Source organism: Carcharhinus amblyrhynchos, chromosome 24 (assembly GCF_965287045.1).
Source record: "Carcharhinus amblyrhynchos chromosome 24, sCarAmb.v2.hapA, whole genome shotgun sequence".
In the NCBI taxonomy this organism is placed as follows: domain Eukaryota; kingdom Metazoa; phylum Chordata; class Chondrichthyes; order Carcharhiniformes; family Carcharhinidae; genus Carcharhinus; species Carcharhinus amblyrhynchos.
In genome coordinates this window covers 2,085,373-2,108,107 of record NC_137347.1, presented here as the reverse complement: position 1 = coordinate 2,108,107, position 22,735 = coordinate 2,085,373, and the positions used below count along the sequence as shown (strand labels likewise).

General features: G+C 46.9%; 1 protein-coding gene across 2 annotated transcripts in view; it reads right to left on the bottom strand.

Moving 5' to 3' along the window:
- rims3 (regulating synaptic membrane exocytosis 3) overlaps positions 1-22,113 on the bottom strand; it is a 229,565-nt gene extending 207,452 nt beyond the window's left edge. For both annotated transcript variants that reach the window (XM_080211686.1, XM_080211687.1), the window contains exon 1: positions 22,062-22,113. The gene's annotated coding sequence lies outside the window, so the exon portion shown is untranslated. The remainder of the gene's footprint in view (positions 1-22,061) is intronic.
- Between the last annotated feature and the right edge of the window lie 622 nt (positions 22,114-22,735).

The window sequence follows — 22,735 nt, the reverse complement described above, 5'->3', positions numbered from 1 at the left end:
ACAAGTGTTGGCGTTGCTTTGTACTCTATTTTAACGTGATATTTTATCAGGTATTGCCGTATCGATCAGTGTATCTGTCATTCCATATTTACAGCACTCTAATCAGGAGGGATTGACCAGGAAGTTGACAGCAAACGCAGAATTCTCCCTGAAGAAAGATTGCCCTGCTGAGCTTTTCGCTCTGGTGTAGAGACTGCTGAGAGAAGATTTCATTGCAGCAGCTCGAATGATGAGAGGGCTGGACAGACTGGATACAAAGAACTCTCCTCACTGGCAGAAGGATTGGAGGGGAGTTGAAAAATGGAGGGTGGGGAGGGAGCTGGTAGAATCATAGAACCCTACAGTGCAGAAAGAGGCCCTTCAGCCCATCGAGTCTTCACTGACCACAATCCCACCCAGGCCCTACCCCCATATCCCTACATATTTTACCCTCAAACCTACACATCCCTGGACACTAAGGGGCAATTTCTTAGCACGGCCAATCAACCTAACCCGCACATCTTTGGACTGTGGGAGGAAACCGGAGTACCCGGAGGAAACCCACGCAGACACGAGGAGAATGTGCAAACCACACAGACAGTGACCCGAGCCGGGAATCGAACCCAGAATCCTGGAGCTGTGAAGCAGCAGTGCTAACCATAGAATCATAGAACCCGACAATGCAGAAAGAGGCCCTTCAGCCCATCGAGTCTGCACCGAACACAATCCCACCCAGGCCCTACCCCCATATCCCTACATATTATACCCACTAATACCCTCTAACCTACACATCCCTGGACACTAAGGGGCAATTTCTTAGCACGGCCAATCAACCTAACCCGCACATCTTTGGACTGTGGGAGGAAACTGGAATGCCTGGGGGAAACCCACGCAGACACGAGGAGAATGTGCAAACTCCACACACAGACAGTGACCCGAGCCGGGAATCGAACCCAGCACCCTGGAACTGTGAAGTAGCAGTGCTAACCCACTGTGCTACCGGTGTTGGAACTCACTGCCTGAATGAATGGGAGAGGCAGGAACCGTTTTAAAAAACCCACTCGGATATGAACTTTAGGCACTGTAACCTGCAGAGCAAGAAAATGAGAGCTGGAGAGTGAGATGAGGCTGGGTTTCTGTTTATCAGCTGGTATGGAGTTGTTGGGCCAAATGGCCTTCCTCTCTGTGCTAAATCTTTCTACGTTTCTTTGTATTGCTGTAACCCTATTCCAGGAATGAATACTCAGCTGGCTCTCAGCAGCTTCCTGCTGCCCTCTCTATCTTGCCCACGGCTGCATGTATCCTCCCTGACTGAGAACAGATCAGTGTCTGACTGTATTATTACATATTAGATAGCTTGTGCAGGAAACTCACATCCACTTAAGGGGCTGTTACAGAAGCATTGCAGGTGAGATCTATTGAGCGGGTTCTCGGCGCTGACTCAGGTTCCCAGGTGAAGCCAGTGTGGGCCAGTAATATCCTCCGAGGTGTCTCTCCAGGCAGTTACGTGGGTAATACAGGGATATGGGCCAAATGCGGGCATTGGGACTAGCTTCACGGTTTAAACAAAAAGGGTGTCATGGACAAGTTGGGCTGAAGGGCCTGTTTCCATGCTGTAAGCTTCGAAGGCTCTGAGCTGGGAATGAGTGCCGCTGAGACACACATATCCCACCGACCTTCCCTGAGGGTCAGCAGTGTGAGACAGCAACTCCCAGCAAATTCCTGGTTGGAATTTCTTTTTTCAATCAAGGCAGCTATAGGCCGGAATTTTATTATCGGACCATGGAAAGGTCCACTGACCTCAAGCGGGATTTTATGTTTTCAGGATGAGCGTGGAAGGAAAATCCCGCCCACTGAATCCAATTCCTTCCTTATCTTATTATTTACCTTCACCCATTCACTCTGCTATCTCATCGAGGGATGGTCATATGGAATAACAGTTCCAGGTTCCGTATCTAACCCTGTGCTGTACCTGTCCTGGGAGTGTTTGATGGGGGACAGTGTAGAGGGAGCTTTACTCTGTATCTAACCCCGTGTTGTACCTGTCCTGGGAGTGTTTGATGGGGACAGTGTAGAGGGAGCTTTACTCTGTATCTAACCCCGTGCTGTACCTGTCCTGGGAGTGTTTGATGGGGACAGTGTAGAGGGAGCTTTACTCTGTATCTAACCCCGTGCTGTACCTGTCCTGGGAGTGTTTGATGGGGGACAGTGTAGAGGGAGCTTTACTCTGTATCTAACCCCGTGCTGTAGCTGTCCTGGGAGTGTTTGATGGGGGGACAGTGTAGAGGGAGCTTTACTCTGTATCTAACCCCGTGCTGTACCTGTCCTGGGAATGTTTGATGGGGGGACAGTGTAGAGGGAGCTTTACTCTGTATCAAACCCCGTGCTGTACCTGTCCTGGGAGTGTTTGATGGGGACAGTGTAGAGGGAGCTTTACTCTGTATCTAACCCCGTGCTGTACCTGTCCTGGGAGTGTTTGATGGGGACAGTGTAGAGGGAGCTTTACTCTGTATCTAACCCCGTGCTGTACCTGTCCTGGGAGTGTTTGATGGGGGACAGTGTAGAGGGAGCTTTACTCTGTATCTAACCCCGTGCTGTACCTGTCCTGGGAGTGTTTGATGGGGGGACAGTGTAGAGGAAGCTTTACTCTGTATCTAACCCCGTGCTGTACCTGTCCTGGGAGTGTTTGATGGGGGACAGTGTAGAGGAAGCTTTACTCTGTATCTAACCCCGTGCTGTACCTGTCCTGGGAGTGTTTGATGGGGGACAGTGTAGAGGGACCTTTACTCTGTATCTAACCCCATGTTATACCTTTTTTAATTGATTGATGGGATGTGGGCACCACTGGCTAATCCTAATTGCCCTTGAACTAGGCCATTTCAGAGGGCATGTTATTCTCGATCTAACCGTTTGTTTTACCTGTGCTGGGAATGTTTAATCATGGTACTGAATGAATAATTGGGAAGATGTTTAATGTCTTTTTGGTACCCATCACCTTGAACATATTTATAAAGATATAAACACAGCTCATTTGGTTGAATAGAAATTAGATTATTAAAATTACAATCATTCTTCCATGAATCAAAGTCAAAACAGCCCTATGATATTGGAGTGAATAAAACAGTACAGCGTTGGTGCACATTGGCTTAACCTTAATCTGCAGAGATCAGAAAAGTCCCAGCTTTGATCCCACTTTATGTTGTTATCCAATACAGATCTGACATCCAGCCTTTTAAGAATATATTAGGTGAGATGTCCAATAGTTTGGTGAAAGTGGAATGTTTCGTTGAGTGGTTTAAAGGCAAAAGAGTTGAGATAAGGAACTCTGGAGCATGATACCCTCAGTCACCATTGCTGGGGCAACAGGGACACAAAAATCCAGCCCATTCTCCCATTAGAGGCAGTGGTGAGTCACAGAACAGTCAGGTGCGGTGGCACAGTGGTTAGCACTGCTGCCTCACAGCGCCAGGGACCAGGGTTCAACTCTGGCCTTGGGTCACTGTCTGTGTCTCCCCGTGGCTTTCCTCTGGGTGCTCCAGTTTCATCCCATAGTCCAAAGGTGTCCAGGTTAGGTTGATTGGCCATGCTAAATTGCCCCTTAGAGTCAGGGGGATTAACAGGGTAACTATGTGGGGTTACGTGACAAGGGCCTGGATGGGATTGTGTTTGGTGAAGGCTCGATGGGCTTCTTTCTGCACTGTAGGGGTTCTATGATTCCACCCATCATATCGTCAACATCAAGCTTACAATCGGGGCTCTACACGAGGGGGAGAGACACTCGGCTGAAGTTAACTGCTCGCCTCAGTTGAAAAGAATTGGAAGAAGTTGCAAGCTTGTTTCGCTCATGTTGACGCTACGTAAAATACTGAACTTATATAGCGCTGTGCGCAACCTCTGAACATCCCAATGCACCTCGCTGTCAATGAGGTGTTGTAATATGAGGGGGCCTGGGTAAGATGCTCTTTCGAAGGAGTTGGTGCAGACTCGATGGGCTGAATGGCCTCTTTCTGCACTGTGGACATTCTATGGATTCTATTCAGCCTGTGCTTCAACAAGGTCTGCAGTCAGGATGCTGCTGAGGACGGGGAATGCAGATCGAGAGGAAGACACCAAAAAAAAGGTGTGATAATTACTGGAAAAGTGCTACAAAATCCAAGATCATATCCTGCAGCAACTGAAAATGGGATAGTGAGAAGGAATAGAAATAGGAGCAGGAGTAGACCACCTAGCCCTTCGAGCCTGCCCCGCCATTCAATAAGATCATGGCTGATCTGAAGTGGATCAGTTCCACTTTCCCGCTTTCTCCCTTAATTCCCCTGTCTATCAGAAACCTATCTACCCGTGACTTAAATATATTCAGCGAGGCAGCCTCCACCACTTCAATGGGCAGAGAATTCCAGAGATTCACCACCCTTTGACTGAACTCTGTTCTAAACTGCTCCCCTCCCCCCACTTATCTTGAGGCTGTGCCCTCTAGTCCTGCTATCTTTTCTAAGTGGAAAGAATCTCTCTACCTCTACCCTATCTAGCCTCTTCACTATCTTGTAAGCCTCAATAAGATCCCCCCTCAGCCTTCTAAACCCCGCATTACAAGAAGGATGTGGAGGCGTTGGAGAGGGTGCAGAGGAGGTTTACTAGGATGTTGCCTGGTATGGTGGGGAGGTCCTATGAGGAGAGACTGAGGGATTTAGGGTTGTTTTCGTTGGAAAGAAGGCGGCTAAGAGGGGACCTTATTGAAACATATAAGATGATTAGAGGTTTAGATAGGGTGGATAGTGATAGCCTTTTTCCTCGGATGGAGAAAGCTAGCACGAGGGGGCATGGCTTTAAATTAAGGGGGGGTAGCTACAGGACGGATGTCAGGGGTAGGTTCTTTACCCAGCGGGTGGTGAGGGATTGGAATGCCCTGCCTGCTGCAGTTGTAAATGCGTCTAGTTTGGGGGCGTTTAAGAGATCTCTGGATAGGTTTATGGACGAAAAGGGATTGGTATAGGCTAGTGGGTCATTGTTTTTGTAACTGGTCGGCGCAACATCGTGGGCCGAAGGGCCTGTTCTGCGCTGTAATGTTCTATGTTCTATGTTCTATGTTAAACTCTAACGAGTACAGACCCAGTCTATTCAATCTCTCATTCAATGCACTCATAACGACAAGAATATGACCATCAGTGGAATGGACTAACTCCCCACCGAGCAGGGAGACAATATCAACAGGGAGACCTTGGTATCTGCTGATTGTCATGCTAGTCAACTAAAACGCAGAGAACTTGAATCCGACACAGCATCAGAGAGCTGAGAATAAGGTCAGAGGGATTGGTGAAACCACCACAACAGATTATACAGTCAGGCAGCACAGAAACAAACCCTTCAGGGCCCTGTTAACCATCAAATATTAACCTATACCAATTTCCCAGCACTTGAACCACAGCCTCTTATGCCTTGGTGATTTAAGTGCTCATCCAGATGCTTCTTAAAGTTTGCCAGAGTACCTGCCTCCACCACCCTCTCAGGCAGAGTGTTCTATATTTCCACCACCGTCTGAGTGAAAAAATACTTCCACAGATCCCCTTTGAACAATGTTTATCTCCCAGAACCAAGGATGGAGATAGAAGGAGATGTGAGGTGCTGGATCTTACATCTCCTTCTGTATTTGGGCGGCGCGGTAGCACAGTGGGTTAGCACTGCTGCTTCACAGCTCCAGGGTCCTGGGTTCGATTCCCGGCCTCGGGTCACTGTCTGTGTGGAGTTTGCACATTCTCCTCGTGTCTGCGTGGGTTTCATCCCACAGTCCAAAGATGTGCGGGTTAGGTTGATTGGCCATGCTAAGAAATTGCCCCTTAGTGTCCTGAGATGTGTAGGTTAGTCGGTATAATATGTAGGGATATGGGGGTAGGCCCTGGGTGGGATTGTGTTCTGTGCAGACTCAATGGGCTGAAGGGCCTCTTTCTGCACTGTAGGGTTCGATGTCCTATGTATTAAATGGAGTGAGGCACTGGGGGGGAAATGCATCAAGGGTTAATGTTAAATATATAGTCAACATCATCAGTGATGTAAGTTCAGGTGGCAGCAGAGATTCTATGTAGAGCATCTTGCTGAGTCTGTATTATACATTGTTAGTGTAATGTTCAATAAAAGGTGAAGTTAACTGACAATCTTGCCTCCAGCAACATCTAACAATCCAGGCCGTCACCCACAATGATGATAATAGATTAACTGCCAGATTACCAGCCTCTTTTCGCTTCCCCCCATTGCTGGATGTGTTGCCATCAGGTGCATAGCAGTTGCCTCCCTGGGGAAGATTGTTTTTGGAAAAGCAGCGATGAATCAGGGAACCAGTGCAATGTCTTTTCTGTGACTTTCCCAGGCCCCTTTGTCAAGGCTTCAAGGTGGGTCTTGAACTTTTAACCTTCAGGCTCAGAAGTGAGAGCGCTACCTACTGAGTCATACTCTCACTGCATGAGGTTAATAATCAGTGGCAGGCAATTTAAAACCTTCATACCCTGTTAACACCTACAAGTTAACACCTATAAATTGGAGCATCGAGTATAAAAGTTGGAGTGTTATGGTAAGGTTATATAAGGCATTGGTGAGGCTGAATTTAGAATATTGTGTACAGTTTTGGTCACCTAGTTACAGGAAGGATGTAAATAAGGTTGAAAGAGTGCAGAGAAGGTTCACAAGGATGTTCCCGAGACTTGAGAAGCTGAGTTACAGAGAGAGATTGAATAGGTTAGGACTTTATTCCCTGGAGCGTAGAAGAATGAGGGGAGATTTGATAGAGGTGTATAAGATTTTGATGGGTATAGATAGAGTGAATGCAAGCAGGCTTTTTCCACTGAGGCTAGGGGAGAAAAAAAACCAGAGGGCATGGGTTAAGGGTGAAGGGGGAAAAGTTTAAAGGGAATATTGGTGGGACATGGGGGGGGTGCGGGTTCTTCACTCAGAGAGTGGTGGGAGTGTGGAATGAGCTGCCGGATAAATGCGGGGTCACTTTTAACATTTAAGAGAAACTTGGATGGGTTCATGGATGAGAGGGGTGTGGAGGGATATGGTCCAGGTGCAGGTCAGTGGGACGAGGCAAAAAATGGTTCAGCACAGACAAGAAGGGCCAAAAGGCCTTGTTTCTGAGCTGTAATTTTCTCTGGATCGAAGTCTGATGTAAGCAGAGGGCATTGAACACAAGAGATGCATCTGATGTATTAGCTTGGATTATACTGTCTACTAAAATCCAGGTGTGACTTAAACCCAAAACCTCCTGACTCACTGGCGAGAGTTATTTACTGAACCTTAACTGATACCATTAACAGCCGCAAACCAGGATTAGAGTTGTCTTTGCCCTGGCTAGTTGTATTTGCCCTGTTCGGGGGTGAGTAATATCAGGGGAACCTGGGAAGTTTAAAGGGAAGAGAAAGGGGGAAATGCAAATTCAGAAACGGGGAGAGGGATTTTGGAGGCAGGTGGGGGCAGTTCTCAGTTAACATAAGAAATAGGAGCAGGAGTAGGCCATCTAGCCCTTCGAGCCTGCCCCGCCATTCAATAAGATCATGGCTGATCTGAAGTGGATCAGTTCCACTTTCCCGCTTTCTCCTGTCTATCAGAAACCTATCTACCCGTGACTTAAATATATTCAACAAGGAAAGTTAAGGCCGCACTATCCTGTAATAAGCAGATGAATTATCTTGTTCACCCTTTTTTGAGGGGTATAACTCAGTTTCTCAAGTCTCGGGAACATCCTTGTGAACCTTCTCTGCACTCTTTCAACCTTATTGACATCCTTCCTCTAAGTAGGTGACCAAAGCTGTACACAATACTCTAGAGATAATGAAGGGGATGGATAGGGTAGAGGTAGAGAGATTCTTCCCGCTTAGAAAGGACAGCAGGACTAGGGGGCACAGCCTCAAGATAAGGGGGGGCAGTTTAGATCAGAGTTGAGGAGGAACTTCTTCACTCAAAGGGTGGTGAATCTCTGGAATTCTCTGCCCGTTGAAGTGGTGGAGGCTGCCTCGCTCAATATATTTAAGTCACGGGTAGATAGGTTTCTGATAGACAAGGGAATTAAGGGTTATGGGGAGAAAGTGGGAAAGTGGAACTGATCCACTTCAGATCAGCCATGATCTTATTGAATGGCGGGGCAGGCTCGAAGGGCTAGATGGCCTACTCCTGCTCCTATTTCTTATGTTCTTATGGGTGATGGGGTCGGAGGGGTGTACTAGGTGAGGAGGTGTGGTGAAGTTGAGGGGTTGGGGGGGGGCTAGTATTTAAACTTTGCCCACTCAACAGGAATGGAACGCTGCGCTGTAAAAATGGAGCTGTCCCACGTTGTGCCTGCTGTGGGTTTTAAGGCCAGTTGGACTGCTGGACTCAGACTGGTTACTGAATGAACTCTGGAGACCTTTGACTTCTCCAGGACCCTGAGTGCATTTGATCCCAGGCCAGAGTGGAGGTTTCCGTACCGTTCACAGCACTGAAACTGGCTCCGACAACAACAAGGCCCCTCAGATTCACTTAAAACCTTTGGATTTTGGGAAGAGGGGGAGCATGAGTTAAAGGGTCTTCCAGCTTCCCAGTCCCCTCCCATTACCCCCCTTTCCCCCCTCCCAGACCATCTCCTCATTCCCATCAAGGTTGCTCAGGTGTCTCCAACTGCCCGAATGTTCACTCTCACTCACTACCCTGCAGGTTTTTCACTGGACAATGACAATGACAAGTGGGCAGATAAAACCCAGAGTTAAATCTACTCCCCCAGCCCCATCGCCACTCCCAAAACCCTCTCGGGGTCAAAATGGATATTTTGCAAAGGTAATAGCAACTTGGCTCGATGAGTGACAGTCTCAGCTCGGAGTTGAAGGTTTGAGTTCTCGTCCAGCTCTCAGTCTAAAATGTCATCTCAGCGCAATATCGGCTGAATTCATCCCCGCTATCCACACTGCTTTTTAACAAAAGCCCAATCTCCTTTCTCAGTGGGGTGGCACGGTAGCACAGTGGGTTAGCACTGCTGCTTCACAGCTCCAGGGTTCGATTCCCGGCTCGGGTCACTGTCTGTGTGGAGTTTGCACATTCTCCTCGTGTCTGCGTGGGTTTCCTCCGGGTGCTCCGGTTTCCTCCCACAGTCCAAAGATGTGTGGGTTAGGTTAATTGGCCATGCTAAGAAATTGCCCCTTAGTGTCCAGGGATGTGTAGGTTCGAGGGATTAGTGGGTATAATATGTAGGGATATGGGGCCTGGGTGGGATTGTGTTCGGTGCAGACTCGATGGGCCGAAGGGCCTCTTTCTGCACTGTAGGGTTCTGTAATCTTAGTGTTTTAGGTGGGTATGCAAGATCTCTCAGTACTAGTTCTAAAGTATTTCCTGCTATCTGCTCACCATAGTTTCCAATGCGTGAATAGTCACTGCATTCCAGGCTGTTCCATGACAAGCTCTCTTTTCGCTTTCTGTGCTGCTCACTGAATGAGTGCCAAGCTTTGTACCATTTCCAGAGATGCGCGCGCAGTCATATTCTGGCTACGGATTGTACGGACTAAGAAATAGTCCTGGGTGGAAAGTGCTTTTGGACACATGCTGTGTTAGACTAAGGCCAAGGTTAAACTTATTCACCGTTTACCATCCTGTAGTCACAAGATCCAATAAGAATTAATCACAGCGACAAATCTCCATCAGCTGGTCGACAGCAAACCCAGATGCGAGGAGAGGAAGGACCCCCATTGGTGGAGAGCCTTCGGAACCAGCAACATAAAGATTTTTCCAGTGACGTTTTTCCCAAACTGTGATGCATTTTGCACATTAACTTCCCCAATTCCTCACACACTGGTCGCGATCTTCCTGGACACGGTCTCCTGATCGGCTGTCTTGTTGCTGGCAGTTCTGGAGCCTCGTCAGGCCCATGGGGAGAGGTGGGTACAGGAGAGGCAGGTCGGAGACTGTGGAGACACTGAAACCTGTAGGTTCCCTCCACGGCTTCCACATTCCTGGTTGTATCACAGCTTGCTATGAACGAAATCCAGTCCATCGCACAAACCAGCCTCCCATCCATTGACTCTGTCTACACTTCCTGCTGCCTGAGAAAGGCAGCCAGCATAATTAAGGACCCCACACACCCTGAAAATTCTCTCTTTCACTTTCCTCTGTCGGGAAAAAGATACAAAAGTCTGAGGTCACGTACCAACTGACTCAAGAATAGCTTCTCCCCTGCTGCCATCAGAATGGACTTATCTTGCTTTAAGTTGATCTTTCTCTACACCCTCGCTATGACTGTAACATTACATTCTGCACTCTCTCCTTTCCTTCTCTATGTACGGTATGCTTTGCCTGTATAGCACTCAAGGAACAATACTTTTCACTGTATGCTAATACAATAACAGTAATAAATCAAATCAAACATTTAATGTCACGGAACTTGCATTTAGACCAATAATGTATAGTCCTGGAAGGGATAAATCTCTCCTGGATCTTTCTGAATCACAACTGCAACTTTCCATTAATTCAGACATGGATTTGAGAAATGGTGCATCTGGTTTGTGATGGCACCCCCCCCACCCACCTCCATCCACCCACACTCCCACCAGACTGTTCCAAGGAGGCCCCCTCAATGGAGCTGACAATCTGTGCGTGTGGCGGGGTGGATTTGGACATCGATGGGGAGGGGGTTGCAGCGCTAATGGCAAAATGATGGCGAATTTGCAAAATGCCTAATTAATTATGTGAACCCTTATGATGCTCATAGCTGAGCCATTCGCCATTCTCCCCTGGGGAAGGTTCCCTGACTGTGGGATGAATTGCGCTGAGGATCTATCCTGAGACCACTCCAGCCTGCCTCCAAGCCCACGACCACGGGGCTGGGAAAATCCAGCCCAGTGTTGCTGCAGGTTCCTTCGGAATCTATTCCCACTTTAATACAGCTTATTCTCTCTGTTCTGGATGAGGTGAAACAGCCTGATGTGATTCCTTAAACTGTCCAGCCCCTAAAAACACCATTCGTAATATTGTAATTTACACAATCATTCTCTGAATCCAATCCCTCCTTCCCCTCAAACATTCTGATCGTTCTCCATATCTTTTCAATAACTAGAACATAGAACATTACAGCGCAGAACAGGCCCTTCGGCCCACGATGTTGCGCCGACCAGTTAAAAAACAATGACCCTCTAACCTAAACCAAACCCTTTCCATCCATAAACCTATCCACGGATCTCTTAAACGCCCCCAAACTAGGCGCATTTACAACTGCAGCAGGCAGGGCATTCCAGTCCCTCACCACCCTCTGGGTAAAGAACCTGCCCCTGACATCCGTCCTATAACTACCACCCCTTAATTTAAAGCTCTACCCCCTCGTGCTAGCTTTCTCCATCCGAGGAAAAAGGCTATCACTGTCCACCCTATCTAAACCTCTAATCATCTTATATGTTTCAATAAGGTCCCCTCTTAGCCGCCTTCTTTCGAACGAAAACAACCCCAAATCCCTGAGTCTCTCCTCTTAGGACCTTCCCTCCATACCAGGCAACATCCTGGTAAACCTCCTCTGCACCCTCTCCAATGCCTCCACATCCTTCCTATAATGTGGGGACCAGAACTGTACACAATACTCCAAGTGCGGCCGCACCAGAGTTTTGTACAGTTGCAACATGACATTGCGGCTCCTAAATTCAATCCCCCTACCAATAAACGCCAAGACACCGTATGCCTTCCTAACTACCTTATCGACTTGATTTCCAACTGCAGTCATTGTGTTGTGTTTTGGTGACAAATACTTCCAGCAGCATTACTTGTGCCAATGATTTACAACATAGCAGCATTACCTCACTATGTTGGCAGAATGTTAACTTTCGAACCGATCTCAACATCTGATCCACTTCCTTCACTGCCACTGAGCATTACTGTGACCAGTTCAATCTACCGTCAATCAGGGTCCCCACATCTCTCATCTTCCATGTTCATTATTTTCTATTGAAGTAATGATATCTCTTTCTGGATTTATTTTTGTCCCCGTGAGAAACACTTTGCATTTCTCGAAGCTGAATTTCATCTCCCACCTGTCTGCCCAATTTTCCAAATATACACCAATCCTCTGCGGCTATTTCTGTTCAGATGTTCAGTCTGCCACCTTCATTAGTTTTGGATCTTTAGTTAAATTTAGCCATTTTGCTTTGTGGTTACAAGCTACAAACCATTTATGAAGATATTAAACAAAAGGAGCCCCAGAAACAGCCCAGCGAATCCCTCTCGTGACACTCCCCCGGGCAATCTCTGCACCACTAACTCACTGGTCCAATAATTACATGCACGTTGAAAATATTCCTATTGTTTTCCAATTTCTTTATTCTGGTGCCAGCCTTTCCAGAAAAACTCTATAAGACCTTACTAAAATCCAAAGTGTAACCCCCACCAAATGTCTTTGTCACACTCCAAAGTGTGGGGATGGAGGGGCTGGAAAGATGAGGGGCTTAGCCGATGAAGAGAGACTAAATAGAATGGGTCTGTACTCGTTGGAGTTTAGAAGGATGAGGGGGAATCTTATAGAGACGTATAAGATAATGAAGGGGATGGATAGGGTAGAGGTAGAGAGATTCTTCCCGCTTAGAAAGAATAGGAGGACTAGAGGGCACAGCCTCAAGATAGGTTGGGGGGGGGGAGCAGTTTAGAACGGAGTTGAGGAGGAACTTCTTCACTCAAAGGGTGGTGAATCTCTGGAATTCTCTGCCCGTTGAAGTGGTGGAGGCTACCTCGCTAAATATATTTAAGTCACGGGTAGATAGGTTTTTGACAGACAAGGGAATTAAGGGTTATGGGGAGAGAGCGGGAAAGTGGAACTGATCTACTTCAGGTCAGCCATGATCTTATTGAATGGCGGGGCAGGCTCGAGGGGTTAGTTGGCCTACTCCTGCTCCTATTTCTTATGTTCTTATATTCAAAGAGATCTAGTTGGTTCAACTGATAAGATTTCCCTTCATGAATCCACATTGGCTATATTTTATGATTTTTGTTCTATCCAGATGTTCTGTGATCTTCCTTTTAATAACTGTTACAATAACTTTATTCACAAAGTCCCTCAAATTCAAAGGTCCTGGGTCAATTTTGCTACCTTTAAAAAATTGGATTAACTTCTCAGTTCCCAGGGACCTCCCAGTGTTCAGTGATCTCTGGAAGACTTTTGCTTGAATTCTTGCAGTTTCCTGCATTAAGCATTCGTGGTTGAATCTCAGTTAGCCCCTGAGACTTCATTAAGATTGCAAAGTGTTCCAGCAACAATGGTCTTAATGTGAAAAGTGTCATAACTTTCCTCTGCAATATCATCTTGTTCCATTTCAAAATCAAGTAACTGTCTCCCCCTTGGTAAAAATTGAGGTAAGAATCATCCCTTGTACCTTTGTAGCCCTTGTAACGAGTTACCCCACTCTACCTGATCCACTGTCAGTGGCCCAAGTCTATCTTTCTTTTTCATAGAACATAGAACATTCCAGCGCAGTACAGGCCCTTTGGCCCTCAATGTTGTGCCGACCAGTGGAACCAATCTAATGACCCTCTAACCTAAACTATTCCAATGTTATCCATATGGATACACTGACCATTTGAACGCCCTTAAAGTTGGTGAGTCCACAACTGCTGCAGGCAGGGCATTCCATGCCCTTGCTACCCTCTGACTAAAGAACCTACCTCTGACATCCGTCCTATAATTACCACCCCTTAATTTAAAGCTATGTCCCCTCGTGTTAGCCATCACCATCCGTGGAAAAAGGCTCTCACTGTCCACCCTATCCAATCCTTTGGTCATCTTGTATGCCTCAATTAGGTCACATCGTAACCTTCTTCTCTCCAATGAAAATAACCTCAAGTCCCTCAGCCTTTCCTCATAAGACCTTCCCACCATACCAGGCAACATCCTGGTAAACCTCCTCTGCACCCTTTCCAATGCCTCCACATCTTTCTTATAATGCGGCGACCAGAACTGTACGCAATACTCCAAGTGCGGCCGCACCAGAGTTTTGTACAGTTGTAACATAACCTCACGGCTCCGAAATTCAATCCCTCTACCAATAAAAGCTAAAATTCCATCTGTCGTCTGTTTCTTTTCCTCTTTAATATAATTGAAAACCAGTTTATTCTCATCCTTCACTTTAAATGAAGATAGTTTCTTAAAATTTGGCAATTGTGTTTGAATTTCAGTAACCTCTGCAGTTCTTGCAATCTCAAATCACTAATACTTCAAACCTCACCCCGCTGACTGGTTTGCCCTGGGATAGGGATTGTCCTCTCTTGTTGGTTCTTTTGAAAACTGAGCCGTTGAATTCTTCCACTAAATCGAGAAATCTAATCCCTGTCTTAAGTAGAGACACTTTTGTCCCAGTCAATTTCTTCTCTGTTCAAGTCACCACCCGACTCCCCAAAACCTGTCCATCTGCAAGGCACAAGTCAGGAGTGTGATGGAATATTCCCCACCTGCCCAGATGGGTGAAATTCCAACAACACTCAAGAAGCTTGATACCATCCAGGACAAAGCAGCCTGCTTGATTGGCCCCCCCATCCACAAACATTCACTCCCTCCACCCCCGACGCTCAGTAGCAGCAGTGTGTACCATCTACAAGATGCGCTGTGGCAATTCACCAAAGATCCTTAGACAGCACCTTCCAAATCCATGACCACTTCCATCTAGAAGGACAAGGGCAGCAGATACATGGGAACACTGCATGTTCCACTCCAACCCCTCGCCATCCTGACTTGGAAACATATCGCCGTTCCTTCACAGTCGCTGGGTCAAAATCCTGGAATTCCCTCCCTGACGGCACTGTGGGTCAAGAAGGCAGCTCACCAAGGGCAACTAGGGATGTGCAATAAATGCAGGCCAGCCAGCAACACCCATATCCCATGAATGAATTTTTAAAAATCTCCAGAATCACTGTTACTCCCGATCTTTTAACCTTCCTCATTCAATCCTGCAGTTCTGGATGAGGGTTTTTGAGCTAGTTTAAGGGTCTATGACAAACGTCATTAATAGCTGTGATTAATTCTACCCAAAGTGATCGTGTGTCTGTCCATTCATTTTTTGCTCTCTGACGTGTCAGTGACTGAAGTTTATACATCCTGACAGCCCACCTCTTTGTTTCTAGTTAGAATCTCTTGTTTCCAGTTTACATTATCCAGGAGTGTGTGCCATTGATTGGGAACATTCTGGCACGTCCCTATGATACTAATAAAGTCAACTCCATCAAGATCTTCCAACAACTCGAATACTTTTCAACTTTTTCGCTTACATTATTAACGTTTTTGCTTTGTTTTTCTTCCAATATTGGAATTGGATAGATCTGTGTTTTCAGTATCTGCCAACATCTCCATCCATTCTGAAATCAAATCTGTTTAATCTCATCAGCTCCTCTCTATTCTAAAGGTCACCCCATTGTTTGAAGAAGCAAATCTTAGTTCTGGCCAGCTCAGTCCCGGGTCAGGCTAGGTCTGCTATACTCTCTGCTGAAGATTGAAGAAAGATATGATGATGTACTAAAGAAATGCAAGTAAACTTCCTTAAAATATAGTCCATAAAAAACTATTACATTGTGTCCACTAGCAAATAAGGAGAATCGTTATAAAGTATATTGTGCTTTGGAAATATAAATTATTCTGAGGTAAGCTGCCTTGATATTTAACAAAACAAAGAACAAAAACAGCCTGGGAAACAGGCCCTTCGGCCCAACGAGCCCGCGCCGCCATTTTAACATTACCGGTACCCCCTCCACCCATGACCCTTATCTATGCTGTTTGAATATTCGCTGGGAATATGAGGCTGTTCTATAAAATTGGTGCACACATTGCGCATATGTTTAGAGCTTCACATTCTTAACCTTGAATCTACATCAACAACAATGAATATTTATATTCCTTTTTCATCAGAAAATCTCCCAAGCTGCTCCTCCAAAGGGATTCGTAAAATCTGACACTGAGCTCCAAGAGGAGTTATTAGATCAGAAAACCTGGTCAAAATACAGGCTTTAAGGAATGGTTTAGAGAGAGGTGCGGAAGTGTATGGAGCAAGGCCTGGCAATATTCAGACTTGAGTTGACAAGTGGCAAGTAACATTCGCACTGCACAAGTGCCAGGCAAGGATCATCTCCAACAAGAGAGGATCTAACCATTGTCTCTTGACATTCAATGGCATTATCATCGCTGAATCCTCACTATCAACAGTCTGAGGGGCACCGTTGACCAGAAACTGAACTAGATTAGTCATATAAACACTGCCAGAGCAGATCAGAGACTAGGAATCCTGTGGCAAATAACTCACCTCCTGATTTCCCAAAGCCTGCCTACCATCCACAAGGCACAAGTCAAGATGACTTCAACTTTAATAACACACAAGAAGCTCAACACAATTCAGGACAAAGAAGCCCTCTTAATTGGCACCCCATCCACCACCGACATCCACTCCCTCCACCACCCACACACAGTGGCAACTACATCTACCATCTACAAAGAGGCAACTCAGCAGAGGCTCCTTCCACAGCACCTTTCAAACCCATGACCTCTACCACCTCGCAGGGCAAAGGCAGCAGATGCATGGGAACACCTGTGTGTTCCCCTCAAAGCCACACATCACCCTGACTTCTATCCGCTATGTACATTTCTACGACAATCGCGATTTAATATTAAATCGGAATTTCATTAAAAGAGTTTGCATTCTTAAAATTCACAACGGGAACCACTGACAAGTGGTTCTGAAGTTCAGTCACTGGGGTGTAATGTAGGAAACACAGCAGCCGATTTGTGCACAGTAAGATCCCGCAGGCAGCAATGTGACAATGACCAGGTTGCCTGTTTTTTGTGATGTTAGTTGAGAGATTGTTGGCACGGTGAGAATCCTCCACCTTTCCTTGAATTAATGCTGATAGGTTTCGTACACCTACCCGAGAGGGCAGATGGAGACACGATTTAACATCTCATCTGTAAGACCGCACCAATGACAGTGCGGCACTCTGTTAGTGCTGACAGCTGGAGCTCAAATATCTGAAGTGAGACTTGAACTCACAAACCTTGTGACTAGAGGCGAGGGAGCTATCCCTGGCGTCATGCCAACATCTTATTATAACACTTCTGCAACTGCAAACATCTCAAAATTCATTTCCTAATTTTCTATAAAGGCAGTAAAATTCACATTTCTTTACAAACTCAAGCCTGACAGACTCCGAATGTCACCCTTTTCTGCCTTTTGTTAATAAAGTAATGATTAGAGTGTTGGATTATTCTGCTCCTTTCCATCCGAGCTGGGCAGACCGGGCCAGGGTCCTCAGAGTTTCAGCTCGACTTTTGATGATATCACTGAGAGCTGATTTTTAACCCCACACCTGAGCAGGAAAGCAGGGAGGGCGATTTCCAGAAAGCATCCAGGCAGGGGGTAGGCAGAGGTGCCACCCACCCAGATATGCCAATATCAGACTTTGTGGTCTGGTCTCATCGCGTGAGCTGCCATCACTCACTGCACTGCCTATCTGGCAGGTAAAGGGAACTTAGGGGGCAAGAAGTCTGTCTGCTGTCTCATAGGGGGGAGGAGGGTACGTGTGGGGCACTGACTGACTGTCAGAGGGTGGGGGTCACGAGCAGCAGCCGCAGGAAGTTAGTGTGGCCATTCTCCCATCATCTTTTAAAGATCATTGTTAATTACACATCCAGTATTGCTTAGTTAGCCATCCACTAAATATTTTTAAGACGCGGGTTGATGGGTTTTTGATAAGCGAGGGGATTAAGGGTTATGGGGAGAGGGCGGGAATGTGGAACTGAGCCATGACAGATCAGCCATGATCTTATTGAATGGTGGGGCAGGCTCGAAGGGCTAGATGGCCTACTCCTGCTCCTATTTCTTATGTTCTCTCACTCACTAAAAGAGAACAATGCTGGAAAATCTCAGCAGGTCTGGCAGCGTCCGTAGAGAGAAGAGTTGATGTTTGAGTCCAGATGACTCTTTGTCAAAAATAAGAAGGGGTCGTCTGGTTCCAGCTTGCCTGCACCTCCTGATACACACATTCGTATTTGTCTCTCAGTTGGTCCCAGCACACTGTTCACAGAAACTTCAATTATAACAGAAACTCCAATCTGAGCACCACGAGATACTTCTCCAACCTAAAAACGAATGCAGTGACACTTCGAGAGAGTGTACACATCCTCCCCGTAAGCCCTGGGATGTGTACACAACTGCACAAGCATGTCTGTGAATACTCATTCTACACAAGTTTGGAACGTACATTTACCTGTATGTTAATGGCCCTGATTCATCTAGACTTATCTATATTATTATCCTGTTTTATACTCACACATACTTTAGTGCCTGCTCTATTTCACAAGCAACCCATGTTAGCATTTCACGCTCACAATCATTCCTTTCCCTTCTCTCCCAATGTCTCACTTGCTCTTTACAATCCCTCCCCATCCCCTCCCTGTCCCAATTCTCCCCCCTTCCCTCTCTCGTCACCCCTGACCCCGCCTCGTCCCTCCCTTGTTCCCCCTCCCCCATTCCTCCCCTTTCCCTCCACCATCCTTCTCTATTCTCTCCCCAGTCTCTCTCCTAACTACCCCTTTCCGGGTAAAGATATTAACAAATCCCAATCCATTCTTTGAGAACACCACATTTTTGTTCCACGGACAATAAATGTAAAAATCAATGTGATGGGTGTGATTGGTGTAAAGCTGCACATTCCTGCCCCTGGGACACAGAGTAAAAAGTCTGACAACACCAGGTTTTAGTCCAACCGATTTATTTGATAATAGACTCACAATAATAGAGCCTATTATCAAATTATTATCAAAATTGGAGGTGTGGTAGATTGTGAGGAAGGGTGTCATAGTCTGCAGGGAGACTTAGATAGGTTGCAGAGCTGGGCCGAGAGGTGGCGGATGGAGTTTAATGCAGAGAAGTGTGAGGTAATTCACTTTGGTAGGAGCAACAGATGTGTCGAGTATAGGGCTAACGGGAGGACTTTGAATAGTGTGGATGAACAGAGGGATCTAGGTGTGTGTGTACATAGATCCCTGAAAGTTGGGAATCAAGTAGATAAGGTTGTTAAGAAGGCGTACGGTGTCTTGGCGTTTATTGGTAGGGGGATTGAATTTAGGAGTCGCAGTGTAATGTTGCAACTGTACACTACTCTAGTGCGGCCGCACTTGGAGTACTGTGTGCAGTTCTGGTCCCCGCATTACAAGAAGGATGTGGAGGCGTTGGAGAGGGTGCAGAGGAGGTTTACTAGGATGTTGCCTGGTATGGTGGGGAGGTCCTATGAGGAGAGACTGAGGGATTTAGGGTTGTTTTCGTTGGAAAGAAGGCGGCTAAGAGGGGATCTTATTGAAACATATAAGATGATTAGAGGTTTAGATAGGGTGGATAGTGATAGCCTTTTTCCTCGGATGGAGAAAGCTAGCACGAGGGGGCATGGCTTTAAATTAAGGGGGGTAGCTATAGGACTGATGTCAGGGGTAGGTTCTTTACCCAGCGGGTGGTGAGGGATTGGAATGCCCTGCCTGCTGCGGTTGTAAATGCGTCTAGTTTGGGGGCGTTTAAGAGATCTCTGGATAGGTTTATGGACGAAAAGGGATTGGTATAGGCTAGTGGGTCATTGTTTTTGTAACTGGTCGGCGCAACATCGTGGGCCGAAGGGCCTGTTCTGCGCTGTAATGTTCTATGTTCTATGTTCTAAATAAATCGGTTGGACTAAAACCTGGTGTTGTCAGACTTTTTACTGTGTTTACGCCAGTCCAACGCCAGCACACCCACACCTGGGACACAGAACAGAGTGACAGCTGAAATCAAACTAACTGCTGCTTCGCTATCTGACTCAACACAGCTTTATTTTCCACCTCGCACCTTCATACGAAATGTCTAACTTTGTGCCAGATCCAGTCGCTAGCCTACGATCTCTCCAGTTTCACAGGGGTTTATGACATGTTTACACCTGTGACAGTAATTTTGAGCTCTCTCCCTGGTGTGGTCGCTCAGTGCGGTGATGGGAGAACAGCGCTGAACCATCCAGGCCAGCAGAGGAGATGCCTCTTCCCCGGCCTGTCTACCCTTGGCGTAGGGGTGTCCCAGCTTGTTATCATCTGCTGCACTGCCACTTCTCGAGGAGCAAGCCTGACATTTCAATCCAGCACTGAGCACGATCCCCCAGCTTCCAGGTCAGATGTTAAACTGTGACCCTTGTCTGCTTTCTAAGGGGAACGATGGTCAGGTCAAAGGGAGCAGGGCAGTTCTCCCTGGTGAAGTGGCCAATGTTCAACTCTTCAACAACTTCACTCAACAAGATTATCTGCTCGTTATCACATTGATATTTGTGGGATTTTGCGGCACAAAACTTGCTGGCCACATTTCCTCCCCTACAACAGGCTTCAAAAACACTTTATTTACAAATCATTTTGGACTGTCCCGTGCCCGCGATGGGTGCTATATAAATGCACGCCTTTCTCTCTTTATAAATTCCAATGCTCCCACGTCCACAATGATCCACTCTCCTGGTTATTCCCTGCCAGTTGCAGATTCTGGTGCTCTGATTTGGAATTCACTCACTCAGTGAGGCCACAGCACTGATAACACACACCAACTGGCAGCTGAGAAATGACTTGGAGAGAATCCCCGGCGCTAGCCAACTCCTCCAGGGAAGTTACAGGGGGGCTACAGCTGGCCTTAGCATTTCCAGGCAAACTTAACCCAACATCCTAATGATCATCAGCCAGAGATTGTTTTCTGGAGGACAGGCGGGCCTCATTGGGTGAGAATTAAGCACAGCATGGTTAAGTCACTTGCCTGCATTCACATAGATCTGCTGCCTTCAGTGAGGTCTGACTCGGGGTTCCTAGGGGAAGGTCAAAAACTGTGGCGGCGCAGTGGTTAGCACTGCTGCTTCACAGCTCCAGGGTCTTGGGTTCAATTCCCAGCTCGGGTCACTGTCTGTGTGGAGTTTGCACATTCTCCTCGTGTCTGCGTGGGTTTCCTCCCACAGTCCAAAGATGTGCGGGTTAGGTTGATTGGCCAGGCTAAGAAAATGCCCCTTAGTGTCCAGGGATGTGTGGGTTAGAGGGATTAGTGGGTATAATATGTAGGGATATGGGGGTAGGACCTGGGTGGGATTGTGTTTGGTGCAGACTCGATGGGCCGAAGGGCCTCTTTCTGCACTGGAGAGTTCTATGGGTATTCAAACTTGAAATGTATTTCACGACACTTCTAAATAGGGAGGAATGATTGAGTAGGAAGGAATGGCCCTGAACCTCTTTCAAAAGAGCCACATGCTGCTATATACATCCTCCTGTTCCTGGTCTCCTGACACTCCCTGTTAAATAAACTCTTCACCAACTGTGACAAAAACTCAGCTGCAAATCCCTTTATTATAGACATCATTCTGACCCACGACTCACTCTGCTAGCAACTGATCATTGCAGTTCTAACTCACACTAAGCGGCTCTCCCATTTATATCCTCCCTCAGCCCACTGGGCAAGAAAGTTCCACCAAGAAACCTCTGCAAACAGGGCAGTGGCTAGCGCTCCTACGCCAATAATTACGGTACTTCTCATTTCGAAAACTTACAGCCCAAATGCAATGACAACAGCAATCAGCCAGAAGATGAATCTTCTGAATAAATCTGCACACGCACAGTGTGAGTGTAATTGTACAAAACACACTGAGAGAGTCTCACACACATTGACTGCTCTGTGCCAACTGACACCCAAACAGGATTCAGGCACCCAGATTAACATGCAGACTTCAAAAGGGGCTAATTCGCCTTCGAGAGGCAAACTTGATACTTGCATTAACACACAGGCTGATAATGAGGGGTGTAGATGCACACAGAGAGAGTGCATTTCCACCCAGTTAGAAATGAATTAACAGATGGTTGTAACAATTCTGTATTGGGGTTAATTTGCCAGCAATGCAGCACCGAGCAGATCTGACAGGGAGCTGACACACAGCTTAGACTAATATTAAGACCACCGTCTCCCACCCCAGAGACTGAGTGTGGACAAAGCAAAACCCAACGATGAGACATTGCCCACAAGCAGCTGGAGATCTCAGCAGCATTCCCGCAACAAGACTCCTGCTCCAACATTCACCAGAGGGATACTCACCCAGTGAAACAACAGTGCCTTGAGAGGTTACATTATCACACCGACAGCTACCTTTGACTCTTGTGGGCGCTGAAATGAAGACATCCTCTCTCTCTGCACTCCCCCCCACCACCACCCTGCCCCAAGCTCAAAGCGACCTCAGCAGCACCATGGTAACCTACCTTGACCCACTTATCCAAACTGTCAGCCGCACTAGAACCTCAAACAGGCGGGACTGCACAACATTGCTGGTTTAAAAATAAAATCCGAGGCGAGCAGGGTGCAGACGCAGAGCCCAGTCTCGCAGCAGCAGCAGCCAGCAAACTGCCCAATAACAGTAGCAATCACTCAAATACAGGGGGGGCTCGAGAAACAGGAACAGGCTAAAAATGTCTCTCTAATTGTTTCTCTATTTAGTGTAAGGAATAAATTAAACACCACTCCACCACCCCCCAACCCCACCTCAACTGATTTGTTTTGGATTTGTCCAGAATGAGGAATAATTATACATCCTGGGTAATGATTTGTCACTTGCATGCAGGCTAGCTGGGCTATTTTCCCAGGAGCTGTCAGTGAGTTACTGATACCACAGCAAAGGGCAGGGCTGAACTGTCCCTCTGTCCCCCCCCCTCCAACCCCCCTCTGCTGCCCTCCTGGTCTGGAGAACAGCCCAGGAGGGGGTCTGAACCAGCAGC